General features: G+C 35.5%; 1 protein-coding gene across 1 annotated transcript in view; it reads right to left on the bottom strand.

Moving 5' to 3' along the window:
- RBBP8 (RB binding protein 8, endonuclease) overlaps positions 1–15,249 on the bottom strand; it is a 104,630-nt gene extending 89,381 nt beyond the window's left edge. Inside the window, exon 1 of the mRNA XM_059409341.1 lies at positions 15,059–15,249. The gene's annotated coding sequence lies outside the window, so the exon portion shown is untranslated. The remainder of the gene's footprint in view (positions 1–15,058) is intronic.
- Positions 15,250–15,975: the final 726 nt, after the last annotated feature.

Raw genomic sequence — 15,975 nt, 5'->3', positions numbered from 1 at the left:
CTCTCTCTGTCAAATAAATAAATAAATAAATCTTAAAAAAAAAAAAAAGGCAAATCTTCCATTAAAAAAAAAAATAGAAAGAAATGGTGGGCATACTCATAGATATTCTCTCCCAATGGAAGCTATAAGACCCACATGGTAGATTAAATTATGAGGTCCTAAAGATACGTGAGAAAACTTCATGGCTTTGAACAGTGTTCCCAAACTTTTCCAATACTTGGAAAATTATTATTTGTATTTCATATTATAATAAAAAGATAAGGCTTCTTCCATCCAGAGACAGCAAAAGTTGGACTCCACCTCCTCACCCCCCACCGTACCCCATCAACAATGCCCCCTTGAGGGCTGGAATTTTAAATGTCCTAGCATACCTATAACTCAATAGAGTTCCCTGGTTAGGGTGCTTGGCTTAAAAATTGTGTGGTGAAATAATTAAAATGGTGAATTTTATATTACATACATTTGTACATTTAGCCACAGTAAGAAAAACTGTGTGGTTGCTGTAATAACTCTAGGATTCTTAGAACTGTAGAATTTTGGAATTTTAAAATCATCTAACTCACATCATTTAAAAACGAACTTTTTGTTGATTGTACAATCTGCTTAACTCTACAGTTGGGTAGCTGAGGGTTGCAGAGGGAAAATCACATAGCAGGTTAGACTGATATCACTAAAATTACGTGGTTTCAAATCTCATGTAGGGCATCAATTAATTCTTAAAATAGGGGAGCCTGAGTGGCTCAGTTGTGAAGTGTCAGCCTTTGGCTCAGGTCATGATACCAGAGTCTTGGGATGGAGCCTCACAGTTGGGCTCCTTGCTCAGTGGGAAGCTTGCTTCTCCCTCTCCGACTCCTCCTGCTTGTGTTCCCTCACTTGCTGTGTCTCTCTCTGTCAAATAAATACATAAAATCTTTAACAAAACAAAACAAAAAGCCCTAAAGTCAGGGACACCTAGGTGGCTCAGGTCATGATCTCAGGGTCCTGGGATGGAGCTGTGTGGGGCTTCCTGCTCAGTGGGGAATATGCTTCTCCATCGCCTCTCCCTTTGCTTGCACTCTCTCACTCTCTCTCTCTCAAATAAAATCCTTAAAAAAACCCCAAAAAACAAAAAACCGAAGTCAGAACAAGATGTTGCCCTCCTAAAAACATCCCAGGGTCTTCCCATCACCTTAGAATAAAATCAAACCCGTTTCCATGGAGTCAGGACAAGTAAATCCCCATTTTATACTGTTGTTATCTCCTGAATAATAGTTTTGAATTAGTGCTTTCCTTTCCATTCTCTTATGCCCTTGTTTCAGCCCTGATACTTCTTTCTTCTTCTTTTTTTAAAATTTTATTTATTTATTTAACACAGAGAGAGAGAGAGATCACAAGTAGGCAGAGCAGCAGACAGAGAGGTGGGGGGAGGCAGGCTCCCTGCCAAGTAGAAAGCCCAATGCAGGGCTCGATCCCAGGACCCCGAGATCATGACCTGAGCCAAAGGCAGAGGCTTAACCCGCTGAGCCACCCAAGCATCCCAGCCCTAATATTTCTTACATAGACTATAGCCTCCTTGCTTCCAGGCTTCCTTGCCTTAACGAGGTCTCCACACAGCTGCCAGAAATCTAAACCATTATTTCTGATCCTGGCATTTCCTTGCTTAAAACACTTAGTGGCTCTCCATTGCCCAAATATGATCATTATAAAAAATTATTAATGATACAGCACAACTCATTTTGGATTTGCTGCATTTCTTTTTCTTTCTTTTTTTTAAAGAGTTTATTTATTTATTTGACAGACAGAGATCACAAGTAGGCAGAGAGGCAGGCAGAGAGAGAGAAGGGGAGGCAGGCTCCCCTCTGAGCAGAGAGCCCAATGCTGGGCTCCATCCCAGGACCCTGGGACCACGACCCGAGCCGAAGGCAGAGGCTTAACCCACTGAGCCACCCAGGTGCCCCGCCCAGGCAAAAAATTTTATAAGTGATTAAACCCATTATGATTATTTACATAATACCATCCTGTAATATGAGCACACAATACTAGTAAACTGGGGTGGGCTGTCTACAGTTAGAACTACTTCAAGAACAAGACAAAAGACTGTTTGAGAGATAAGAAGGAAAAGAAGTTTTGAGACAAAAGAAAATTATGGTAACCGTCAGCATTTGTGTCAACTTGAACACTTGATGTAGTTTTTTAAGTTATTTACAATAAATACTAAATGTTGTTTGGGGGTAAGAGTATATATCAGTTGTTGATCTTGCCCCAAGTGCCAAATGTTTTGTTTATGATTTGAATTGATGGTGGCAAGATTCCAGTTGGGTTGAGCAGTTTTATAATTGTTTTAAGAAATGTATTTAACATTCTACAAAGGATGTCAGTATTACAGTTTTTATTTTGGCAGTCTTAAATGGTCATTAAGGTACTTACAATGAACATTAAAGATTATACATTGCTTTCCAATTAGAAAAATTAGCCTCATGTATTCTGGCCAACTTCCAACTTAGATATCAGAAGCTTTGTTTTGATTTTTACTATGGCTCCATATACCTTCTTCATTTCTCTTTATAAACAAAAGAATTTTTTTGTTTGTGTTTTTAAATGTCATTCACTTAGCTACTTCATTTCACATCAGTCATGGGCAGAGTTTTATTACATATATATAATTTGTCTAATTTAGGAACAATCTCTTTATACTTAATAAAGATTTCTATACACTACATGATACGCTCTATGCTTGGTTAGGTGCCTAGGTTTAAACTGATGGCAGGCTGATCAAGAATGCTAATGATCTGTTACGGCAAATGACTTTTGTGAATGGAAAGGGACTTCTTCCAGGTCAACGATTTTATAATATAATGGCTCCTTGGTAATATTTCATACCTATGCGTATAGGTCTATGAAGCCCAGGAATTTTGTTAGCCCTTATGTCTTATCTCCTAACACTGACTTATAAGAACTTCAGCGCTTAATTGCTGTGGAGATGATAAAAGAATTTAAGAGCGATCACTAAGACTGTAGAATAGAGAAGTGGATTTTATTTTGAGAATTTTGTAAAAAACTAATATTTTCCTTTTTATCCAGTAAATCTAGTTTACATATGCCACCATGATGGAAGCTGTGGGAACAATATTTATATACAGTAATGTAAATGCAAAGTATTATGAAGGATTAACTCTAGGGATAAATCTCTAACAGTTGTAAAGCATTCCTTAGTAGGTTCACAAGAGCAAACACATTTAATATTCATTGCTTTGTCCACTTTTTAAAAAAATGATTTGCATCTTATATGCTGTTTTTTCCATCAATTTATTCAATCCTGACAAATAGTTGTGATCTTTAATGTACTCATGCCTCACACATTACAGGTATGTTTTCAAACACACTGGCAGACTTTGTTTCTCAATTTTTCTCTATTCTAACTATATTGGAGAAAAATAGACTTTGTTTAAAATATCAGCTTTTTGCTTTTCCTAATCCATATGTCAATCTAGGTTTAAGGAAGCTTTGATAGTTACCTTTCCAAAAATGTTTTACATTCAAAATTTAGTTCTTAGTGAAGACCTTCAGTTTTGGCCAAGACTTTATAAATTTTACTGAAGTTATAGTCAGAAGTATTAGAAATTAAATTATGTTTAATTTACCTCACACCCTTAATGACTATTTTTGTGGATTATTTGGGATACTAAGACAAACCTAATATATATTTTTAAAGATTTTATTTATTTATTTATTTGACAGAGAGATACAGCGAGAGAGGGAACACAAGCAAGGGGAGTGGGAGAAGGAAAAGCAGGCTTCGATGCTGGGATCATGACCCAAGCCAAAGGCAGATGCTTAATGACTGAGCCACCCAGGCGCCCCTCTAATATGCTTCTTTAAAGTGATTTGGGGGGCCTGAGTGGCTCAGTGGGTTAAGCCTCTGCCTTCGGCTCAGGTTGTGATCCCAGGGTCCTGGGATTGAATCCTGCATCAGAATCTCTGCTCAGCAGGGAGCCTGCTTCCCCCTCTCTTTCTGCCAGCCTCTCAGCCTACTTGTGATCTCTCTCACTCTCTGTCAAGTAAATAAATGAAATCTTAAAAATAAATAAATAAATAAATAAATAAATAAATAAATAAATAAAGTGGCCATACCCCTGGCTTACTAGCAGTAGGTCTCATTAATATCTATTGTTCTGGTTTAATTATTAATAGAGCTCCTGTTTACTCTAAAAATGTCCTGGTTTGGGTGATAAATCACTTGGTCAGAAGCTTTAAGGTATTTGAAATATAAACTAATAAAAAAGGGAAGATTTATATGACTCTTTGTAGTCAAGAGTATTTCCTTCACAACTATGTACAGATCAATCTAAATTGTTTTTAAAGAATATTTTGGTATAGATAATATAAGCCATAAAAGGATTATACTTTTTGACTTAATCGCTACTACTCTGAAATTCCCTATGAGTTGAGAAGTGGTTTAATACTGATAGAAAAATGGATTCGAAACAATTAGCTATAGTAAGATACAAAGTACTTTTCCTATGTATCTTCTCTTTGAACCTAAAAATAACTATGTCATAAAGGTAGAAGAGTTACAGTTTTCATCTTTTCACAGAGGTTGAGAAATTAGGTGGTTTGACTAACACTGTATGTACAAACTAGTAGGTAAGTTGACCCAAGACACAAAACCCAGTTTTCTGGCTATTAATCCTATATCTTTGCTCATTTCAATACACCATATTATTTTTGAATAATAAAATCTACATAAAGCTTATTCTGTGCTTTTCTATTTTTTTAACTTAAAAACTATTTTTGAGAAAATAAATAAAGTTTCTGAATTTTGATCAATAATTATACCTATTTATAAAGATTTATTTATTTATTTGACAAAGAGAGACAGTTGACAAGTAGGCAGAGAGGCAGGCAGAGAGGGAAGGGGAAGCAGGTTCCCTGCTGAGCAGAGAGCTCCATGTGGGGTTTGATCCCATGACCCTGAGATCATGACCTGAGTTGAAGGCAGAGGCTTAACCCACTAAGCCACCCAGGTGCCCCTCAAAAAAATGTATTACCTACAGGCTCATTTTTAGTCTTGGTACATCTTTCTATTTATTTCAGAAACTTATATGAGGTCACTAAAATGACTTTAAAATTTGATAGTAATTTGTCTCATAATTTAGAAAAGGAAAATAAATTGGGCTATCTCATTCAGGGTTGAAGTGAGGCACCTATTATATGGATGAATTTCAGTTCATTTTGTAGACTTTCTGCATTAACAATTATACTTAGTAGAAATTATGGCATATGCATTCTTTTATGTGTCTTATAATGGTGGACATTTGAGAGATGAATATAATTGACTTTTTCTTTTTAAGATTTTATTTATTCACTTGACAGAGAGATCATAAGTAGGCAGATAGGCAGGCAAAGAGAGGGAGAAGCAGGCTTCCCGCTGAGCAGAGAGCCTGAAGCGGGCTCAATCCCAGGACCCTGAGATCATGACCTGAGCTGAAAGCAGAGGCTTAACCCACTGAGCCACCCAGGTGCTCCATAAATTGGCTTAATGGAGTTAGTAAAAGTGTTTGTGGTAGCTCTTCCAGCCCGAAGTTTTAGTTTCGTCCATGTTGGAAGTTTAAAATTAAATTGATGGAGGGGTCTTGAATTATGTTGATATCTCAGAAGGGACCAGAGCAGGGAATGCCCCCCAAAACTGTGTTCTACATTGATGATGGCATATAGACATATTCCTGGCCTATAGTTTTGTGCAAGTCCTGAGCTGGAGACAGGACCCAGAATTTAAGATTTAAACTCTAGCCCTATCTCTGTTAATCTGTATGTTTCCTAGACAAGTCTTATTTCCCCAACCAAAAAATGAGAATACTTATACTTACTGTGTCCAAAGGGATTATTGTAAAAGAATATATGTGAAATTTCTATTTTTTTAAAGATTTTATTTATTTATTTGGCACAGAGAGCACAAGCAGGGGAAAGCGCAAAGGGAGAAGCATGAGCAGGGAGCCGGATGTGGGGCTCAATCCCAGGACTCTGAGATCATGACCTGAGCCAAAGGCAGATGCTTAACTGACTGAGCCACCCAGACACCCCTATATGTGAAATTTCTTAAGGACGATGTCATAGAAGTTTGAAGCAACTTGCCTATTGGGAGCAGAGTGGTAGATGGCTTTCCAGGCAGAAGGCATGTGCAAAGGTTCTGCTAAGGGGAATCATTGTGAGTTCTGGAAACTGTAAGTATATAATGTATTTGTAGAGGTTGACAGTGAGAAATCAACAGCTCCACCTAATTTGTTGAATGAATTTTAATTCTTAAATTCTACTGATTCTACTTAATTCTACTAAAATTAATTCTTCTGAACAAGTAATTTAATTTCTCTGTGCCTCAGTTTATCAGTAATAAGAAGGTAATACGTACCTTGGGTAATTTACATACAAGATTGTTGATGGGTTTGAATAATTATAGATGTATCTAAATAGTGTAAGAAATTGTGGTTAATAGATTTAAGAAGTACAGCAGATCAGAGAGATCTCTTCAATTGCTTAAGTTATGTAATCATAGTGAAATTATTGAATTGTTATGGAAATTGAGACATTTATAATTATAGAAGGGATTAAATTACAATGTAAATGCTTTTAGATATCTTATTTGATTCATGTAATTAGGTTTAAATAAGTCAGGTAGAATTATTATATTGGTGTTATTTCTGTTATATTCCAAGGGACTTTAAAAATCATCTAGCCCAACTGCAAAACAGTATAGAAAGGGGAAACTAATTTCTTCATGTACTTTAGAAATTTGTGGTTGTAAGAAATTATTTACCTAACAGATTTATGATCTACTCTGCTTCAGTTGCAAGAAAGGGGGTGTTGGCATCAAGTTGATTGTGATCTGAGCTAATTTAGTAAAGATCTGTGTATATTTGATAACTCCTTCTGAAAATAGTATCTCTTCTTAATGGCCTTTGTTCAACAGTATGTGTCCTCTCCTTTTTTTTATTTTTTAAGATTTTATTTATTTATTTGTCAGAGAGACAGAGTGAGCACAGGCAGACAGAGTGGCAGAGGGAGAAGCAGGCTCCCCACGGAGCAAGGAGCCCGATGTGGGACTTCATCCCAGGACGCTGGGATCATGACCTGAGCCGAAGGCAGCTGCTTAACCAACTGAGCCACCCAGGCGTCCCTCCTCTCCTTTTTTTATTCTATGCCCTTTTCAGTCCAGTTTTTCTATTTCACCCTTATGAATTCATTAGCTTATTTAACCACTGTCTAAAAGAGGGTTGTTTTTAAAAACTCAGATATTTGATTTTAACATAATTCAAATTAAATGAAAGATACACTTTTAATTAGATTTATTTTTTACTTATACCTATTTCTTCCTCATTTTCTCTAAACTAAGTTTTTATTATGCAACAAATACGATATTTACTTAAGTAAAGCACATAACTGGCTATTTTAGTTTTGTTTTTAACCTACTTGACTAGAGCCTTTCTCTAATGTATTCTTTAGAGCCATGCTCCAAGATCACATAAAGGTTATAATGAATTAGTTCTTGTAACCAGACCCTCTTGGACATAGTCCAACACAAACTTCTACTATTCAAAATTCTGTATTTCGCTATAATGAGAAGTGTTACTTGAGGGCCCAGTGTAGTCAATCTATTTTTACTATAATTTTAGCAATGTAGACTAATGTAGATCAATACTGGACATAAAACTATTTACAGAGTACATACTAATTGTTCATTTGGTGTGGTCTGGCCCTTTAAAAATTGGCAGCCAAATTCAGGAAATGAAATGTAGTTTATTAGAAAATGCCTTTCTCACAAAAGATCAAGTTTCAGTGCATCTCAGGTTTTGTGGGAATGGATCAAATACATCAGACAAAAATAGGCTAAAGTTCCTCACTTGCCTCTTTGAAATTGCTTTACACATTTCTCAGAAAATCCATTTTAGTTTCTTAATGTATTAGTTAAAATTATATTGGTTAATTAAGGAAAAAGCAGTTTGATCCTGTTTGTCCTATAATAGTGAGGTACTGGACACCTCTTGGACCCTGCTTGCTTTAACCATTCCAATGGCAACCAGATTCATGAAGGTGAAACCCAACAGCCCTTCACCTGGGACTTCTCTGAGGCCTTTAGAAACAGAAGCACTCCCTGAAAATGTGAGGAAATTAGCAATCTATGAGGCAACTCTTAACTACCTCTCTCTCATCTTCTGGCAGGCAGGCCTGAGGCAGCTTCATGGCTCCTAAGGGTCCTGGGAGAATCTTTTCTTGCCACTTTTAGAACTTTACTGGACATTAGAATAATCTGGAAAATATGTAAATATGTAGATTCATAGGATCTACCCACCAGAGATTCTAATGGGATATGTCTAGAATGAAGTTTAGAAATCTGTATTTTTAATAATCATCCTCCAAGTGAGTCAGGTGGTCTACAGACTGCACTTTGAGAAGCATTGATAAGTTATTACAGTGATAATACCACTGAGGATAATCTGTGACTATGCAATAAATGAAAGCCAATTTACTCCACAGGGACTGAATTAGTATCAGGATACCATTAATCACATGTTCTAATAAACGGAGCTAATAAACCACAGACTGGGAAGTCAGATTAAAAAGATAACCCAATTTTAATTTCAGAGTCACTGTGCTCTTCTTCTGTAGAAATTTGATTTGGTATTACTTACTTGGCTTTAATATTAGTATAAACATGTGGTTTCTTATGAGATGTGTTTTTGCTAGATGTGTTTAATTTATACTTATTGATGGAACTAGAACAACATGGCATTAATCTCAAAGATGTAAACACTCACATCTTAACAAGCAAAGCTGTGTAAAAAGAGACTGATATTATCATGCTGGATTGAACTGAACAGTTTTCTTGCTGAATGGCCTGTAGCCAGGTCCTGGTGGCTAGTTCAATATTATAGTTAAAAAATAGTATACTTATTCCTGAGCAACGTATGTTTGTTTTAAATTTTGTTCAACAATTGCTGGGAAAGTGACTAGAACAGAATTTAACAGTTCACTAAAATGCTTTGTAGATGGTATTTACCACTCAGTAATTATTGTATTATTGAAAATTGGTTACAATATTTATATTTTTATAGAGATGTGACTGATTTTACCATCTACTTTCAGTTAGGAGACCTTGCCCTTCAAATTTAGACCTGTATATATTAAATGTAGATTTTTTTTATGGAAATCTACATCACAGAGTTCTATAATATTGTTCCATGTCAGTATATGTTGTACTGCAAGCTACATAAAGTTACTGATACTGTATTTCTTAATGTTTCAAGATTCATTTAGAAATTCTTTAGATTTAAAATGTTTTCATGTTGGAGGGAAGTGTTTATCATTCCTAATCTAAGTTACTGTGCTTGTGATAGGCAATAGGGAATAGACTTCAGATAGAACTTTGAAACTAAAAATTTGCCGTGCAAGTTATATTTTCACTTTGTCAGTAATATATAACTTCTAAGGCAATAGTTTTCTGATTGATTTTAAGTCTGTATGTCTTTAAGAATGAGCTATAACATTTTCTATTTCCTAGTTAGTCTTTGATCCATAGGAAGTTTGGTTGGTAGTGCCTATTTATCCAAATCAGCTATTTTACGCAGAAATTTAAAATAATTATCTTTTTTTTAAAGCAAGCTCTATGTCCAATGTGGGGCTTGAACTCACAACCCCAAGATTAAGAGTTGCGTTCTCTACTGACTGAGTCAACCAGGTGCCCCATAAAGAAATATTTCAAAAATATATTTTAAATTTATGTTACTCCCTGTCTTCTTTTCAATTGTTTATGGTAATACCCATTCAAAAAGCATGAAAATAAATAGGCAAATTGAATACTAATTTAATGAGTAGTCAAATAAAACTAAATTGTTTATGTATCTAATAAAATAGTTTTAATAAGAATGTTACATAATTAGTGGGCTACATTGTGGAAGTGGTATTTTTTCTTTAGGTATACCATCTATATACAAGCTTTTTACTTTAAGAGAAAAACAATAGTCACTAAGTATCTGACTCTTGGTTTTGTCTCTCAGAGGATTCATGAGATCCAGCCCCTCTGTTTGGCTCTGTGCTTAGCAGGGAGTCCACTTGGCATTCTTTCCTTCTGCCTCTTCCCACTGCTCATGCCTGTGCATGTGTACCTTCTTTCTTTCAAATAAATAAATAAATCTTTTTAAAAAAATCTCTCAGGAAATTAAAGTTGATTGCAAGAGCTCACTAAGATCAGTTTGTGTTGTAAGTGGATCTTTTTTTTTGTTCTAACATCAATTAATAATCTTTTTCCTGCTTTTTATTTACACCCTGGGAGATGTGTCATCAACCCAACTTTGTTTATTTATTTTTAAGTGTTTTTGTTTTTTGTTTTTTTAGTAATCTCTACACTCAACATGGGGCTTGAACTCATGACCCCAAGATCAAGAGTTACATGCTCTTCCAGCTGAGCCAATCAGGTACCCCCTTGACCCAACTTTAGTTAGGCAAGTTCTTAGAAGGTTTTGTCACACTATTCTGAACTCCTTTTTTTTTTTTTTTTTTAAGATTTTATTTATTTATTTGACAGATTACAAGTAAGCAGAGAGGCAGGCAGAGAGAGGGGGAAGCAGGCTCCCTGCTGAGCAGAGAGCCTGATGTGGGGCACCATCCCAGGACCCTGAGATCATGACCTGAGCTGAAGACAGAGGCTTTAACCCACTGAGCCACCCAGGTGCCCCCTGAACTCCTTTTTGACCCACGATATAACATTTCATAATATCTCATGTGTGAATTTTGCTCATTGGTTTCATCTCTTAATCAATTTATCCCTTATTTAGTATTACTTTTAGGAAATGTTAAATCCTAGTCCATCCTACTTCTTATACCAAACACATTTTGGACTCAATCCCTCTATCATTATTTATTATCAAGAGAATAAAATATAAGTTAATACTATAATAAATTTAATTTGGAAGAGAATCTTTTGGAGGAACAAACATATTCTAGAGCCCTGAAGAAATAACTCAATTAGCACTAGAAAGAACACAAGCCTTAGAGCATATAGAAATCTTTGGCCAACTAATCTGATGTTATATAAAATAATAGATACAAATAGATATGAACTGTCTTTGAAAAACCTAGATGTGAGGCACAATTAAGGTATAATTTGTACTATCCATGCTATAGTTCCTTCCTTTGGTATAGATGATTAAAATTTGAAATTTTAGGGGTTCTTGGCTGGTTCAGTCAATAGATCATATAACTCTTGATCTCAGGGTTGTGAGTTCAAACCCCACATTAGGTGAGGAGCCCACTTAAAAAAAAAAAGAAAAAAAAGGGAGATTCTCCTTTACCTAAGGAACCTATCTGCATAATAAGACAACCTTTATTTTTCCAAACACCTCCTTTCACCTTCTTGGGAATGGTCTTCCTCATCTTTGTATCATCAGACCCTACCCCTCTCCTTGCTCATATAAGTTTCATGTTGCCTCATTGTCTTTGAAATTTCATGTCCATGTGGATTCCCCAAACAACTATTAAGTTTGATTTTCCCATGTTAATCTGTCTCATGTCAGTTTGATTCTGAGTCTGGCTAGAAGCACCATAGTGCGGGAGAAGGCTTTCCTCCTTGATACCTCCGAGTTTGCTAATTTAGTTGTTATTTCTCTTAAAAAATATGTATTTCAAGCTAAGTTTTGACTTCTCTCACTTAAGCCATTTGCTGAAATTTATTATATGTTCTTTTAAAGAGGTGGGAAGGATATTGACATTTGTTGCACCTACCATGTTCTAGTGGCTATGCTAGGAGTTTTAGGCATAGTATCTCATTTAATCCTCCCAACAACTGAGAGAATGGTATTAGCTTCCTTAACTTACAGAGAGAGGAAAGAGAATTCAGAGTTAATTCCCAAGGGTAAGCTAGTTTGTAACAGCCAGTATTCATATTCATCTTAGTTTGACTCAAAAGCTCATATGTTTTCCAGTGTACTTCCTTTTCTCTTGATTTTAAAAATGAGAAACAAATGAAGTGATTATTTTTTAGAGTCCACTTGGGCTGAACTGAATTTACCAAAGTTAAGAAGCATCCTTCAGGTAGGAGTTTACCTGTGAAAAAATAAGGGGATTAGGAGAATTAACTTTAGTTCTAGGAATCAGAAGTGGAATTTTTGAGCCTTTGGTTCTCAAAGTTTCTGTGGCCCCATTTCTTTGGAATTTCTTAAGTTAAAAACATTTAAAACATTTTTTGAGAACTTCTGTGCAAAGCACTGTATTAAGAGTCTTACCCCTTAAGAAACATGTTCTATTACCTCTAAAGGGTTTTGCATTTGCACAATTCTTATTGAAACTTTCCTGCCAATTCTAACAAAATTTTATTTTATTTTTTGGATTTTATGTATTTATTTGAGAGGGAGTGAGAGCCAGAGAGATCACAGAGGGAGAGGGACAGGAAGAAGCAAACTTGCCGCTGAGCGGAGAGCCCAGTGTGGGTCTCAGTCCCAGGACCCTGAGAACATGACCTGAGCTGAAGGCAGACGCTTACCGACTGAGCCCCTCTAACCAAATTTTAGAAGTACTAGCTTCTTAGGCAAATCCTAAACTATATCCTAAGCATATGTACTAAGAAAATAAGCATTTTTATTGTTTATGAATTAGCAGAGACTCATAATATACCATAATTTTACCTTTTTACAATTCTTTTAGAAAATGTAGATTAGATTTAATGTAATATTCAGATGACTCAGTGTAGGATAGTGAAAAATATTAGTTTGGGCTTGTATTCTGGAAACTGGGGTGTTCTGGTCCCAGCTCCACTTTAGAGTGAAGAGTAGTGATTTAACTACGTTTGGGGTTTTTTTATTCAACTGAAAAATGAGGACTTGGATGCATTATTTACTTATTTATTTTCAAGTAAGCTCCTGGCCCAGTGAGGAGCCCAGTGTAGGGCTTGCACTCATGGCCCTAAGATCAAGACCTGAGCTGAGATCATGCGTCAGGTGCTTAACTGACTAAGCCACCTAGGTGCTTCTGCATGAATTATTCTTTAAGAGTTCTTTAAGCTTAAAAATTTCATGATTCTAAGTGCTTTTTGTAGGAAACATATTAAGAATTCAGGAAGGAAAGAGGTTGCAGTTGTTAAGAAAGCTAGCATTGTTGACAAAGAGTCATTGTGCGAAACTGAGTGGCTAGGAATAAGGACAAAGGAATGTGTCCGTGACTTCTTTTAAAGAATAAAGAGATTTTTAGATGAGTAGAAAACTTTTTGACCCAGACCCACAGATAATGTAGGGCTATATAAAATATACACACATACATTTACAGCTTCCTAATTTGATTTATAAATCCATATGTCCTTAATCTTAACAAAACATCACAATGCATCAGTATTTTAAAGGGGTCAATTTACAGGAAATACACAAAGGTTATATTTAATAGGACTTTCATATATTTGAAACTGAAAATTCTATTTTATGAAAGTTGTAGAATCCCTCTCCAGAGTGCACTTAGACTTGAAATTTTACCCATAGATTTTATATGAAATATATATCTAGTTTCTAAATAGCTTTCCTCAAAACCATAAACATAAAAGATGCTCACTAAATAAATTGGAATCCTCACTTAAATTTATCTTTAAACAGTAAGCTCTGTATTTTAAACACACTATGGTTTAAAATTTTTAAAATTAATACATATAACATACTTACCAGAAACACAAAGTGTACTGTAATGGCATATATCTCTACCTTGTCCAAAAACTAATTGAAAAGAGAAGCATTCAACCGACAGAAAATTTTGATCCAGATTCCTCCCTAAAATAGTCAGAATACAGTTTATGCTGAATAAAATTGCTTTCAGTTTGCTGAATCAGCATATACCTTATGCAGATTCAACATTACCTAGCTTTTTAGATGTTTAGCTGAATTTTCAGAAGTTTTGTGCAGAATTGCCTTTGAGTGGGACTGAAAAGCATCCAAACCTTCCCTGCAAAAAAATGATATCTCATCTGAACATTATTTCTCACTTAAAAAAAAATTCTTTAATAACATCCTAAAGAAACTCTAGAGCCTTTGAGTTTGAACATCATGACAAAGTGAGGACCCTAGGGACAATGAAAAAGATGCATCAGTCTTGCTCAGTTTAAAACAAAGTCATATTAAAATGACCTACAAATAGCTCTTGACAGGAAAGTATTTAGTATGATTCTGTTTTAAAAGTTATTTTAATTCCCAGATAAATTCATATGTCAGCTGCTATGTTAATTGATGCCCGGAAGATATGTGCATTTAATTCAATCCAATATTAATAACGAAGAGGGGAGTTTGGTACCCAAAATAAATAAAAAGGGATTGGTAACTTTGATTTTAAATGACACAAACTTCTTAAAAATAAATTAATTGCATCAGTGGAAGAGAGGGGTAAAATATTTATTTTAAAATATAATATAAAGGGAAGATCCAAATATTCTTTAACTTAAAAAGTTTTTCGGACCTCATAGGCATGACAAAACCTGTCTTCATTCCTTTCTATTCAGCTCAGCGAGTACTTTTGAGCTCCAATAGTTAATCAGTTACCAGATTCCACAATCTTTGTTTTTCACACTCCCCAATTCTTACTGTGAATTGTTCCTGTAATGTACTTAGGATCACCAGGCAGGCCAACACTATTTAATATGCCTTAAAAAGGCAATTATTATCATATTCACAATTAGATTTACTATATAAAATTGTTGCCATATAGCAACAGCCTATAAAACATAATAGTATATTATCAAAGAAGTAGATGGCTTAAGATGAATCATTAATAGGTGAATATATTTAGCAAAATTATTCAACCCAGCTTTCTTCATGACTATAGCCATGCCCAACTTACAGAAAAGTGTAGCAAAAGTCTAGTGTATTTTATACCAAATAATCTTTATCTAAACAAATCAATGAACTTATGTGTATCATGAAACAATATCTAACTAACTTTACAGAAAAGGTATAATCCAGGTATTATCATATTAAAAATAGATATCTGTTTAAACATTTCTTAACTTAACCTTCAAAAAGTGCATAGAAAATTGAGGAATATAAAAAACATGTTAACTTACCTTTCAATTTATTTAGAAACTCTGCTCTGGGTCAAAAGCATAAGGTGTTTCACTTCTGACTTCTGAAGCTATGAACTTTAACTGTAAATCAGAGGAAGCCACTTCTCTGGGCCACTCTATAGAGTTTGCTAGACACTACTGCTATGTGAAAGAGTCCTGCTGCATCTAAGCTATATACAGTGTGCAATGGATAACCTAATATGCCTTTCATTTAACTGGCTGGGCAGGTTTCTACCGTCTGTGGAACATGGAATCAAACCAGAATATGTTGGCATAACAGGCCAGTCAGACCGGTTCTTCTGTAGACCCAGAACCTGTCCAACCAGTCTGCATCAAAGGCTAGCCCAACAAGCTGCAGCGGCTCAGCTCTGCTAAGCTTGTATGGGTGAGTTATCCCCACCTCCCATCAACTCCCGACAAACTACTCAGAATGTTGTAGCCTCCAGCAAAATAATTCAGAGTTCTAGTGGGAGGGATAGATCCATGTCAGGCATAGCAAAAGTCCATTGTTATAAACCTCTCATTGTAGATACTTGAGTATCTATCAGCCTCAGAGGTAGGTAATCCTTTTTAAAATGTACTCCAGGGCTTTCTGCAGATTAAAGCCTCTAGAAAGAGATTATCTACAATGAAGAAGAATCCATAACGCCTGACCTCTTCCACTAGTCCGCTTGGCTCTGCTTGGTCTAGCTTAGCCTTGAGAGGGAGGTTCATATTCCCCACAAGGGTAGTGGCCCTGAGAACTAGAAGGAAGAATTTCTAGAGGGAGGAAAACAAGGTATAGGTTGATCAGATGTTTGCCTGTGTATGTTATCTTCCTTGTACTCAAATGATCTTCGTATCATTCCAGTCTAAAGCTGGAAAAACTCCTATTTCTACAGGCTAGGACACCTTGGATATTCAACAATTGAACACAA

Source organism: Mustela nigripes, chromosome 8 (assembly GCF_022355385.1).
Source record: "Mustela nigripes isolate SB6536 chromosome 8, MUSNIG.SB6536, whole genome shotgun sequence".
Taxonomy (NCBI): domain Eukaryota; kingdom Metazoa; phylum Chordata; class Mammalia; order Carnivora; family Mustelidae; genus Mustela; species Mustela nigripes.
The sequence above is the reverse complement of the archived record's forward strand: the minus strand, read 5'-3'. Positions and strand labels throughout refer to the sequence as shown.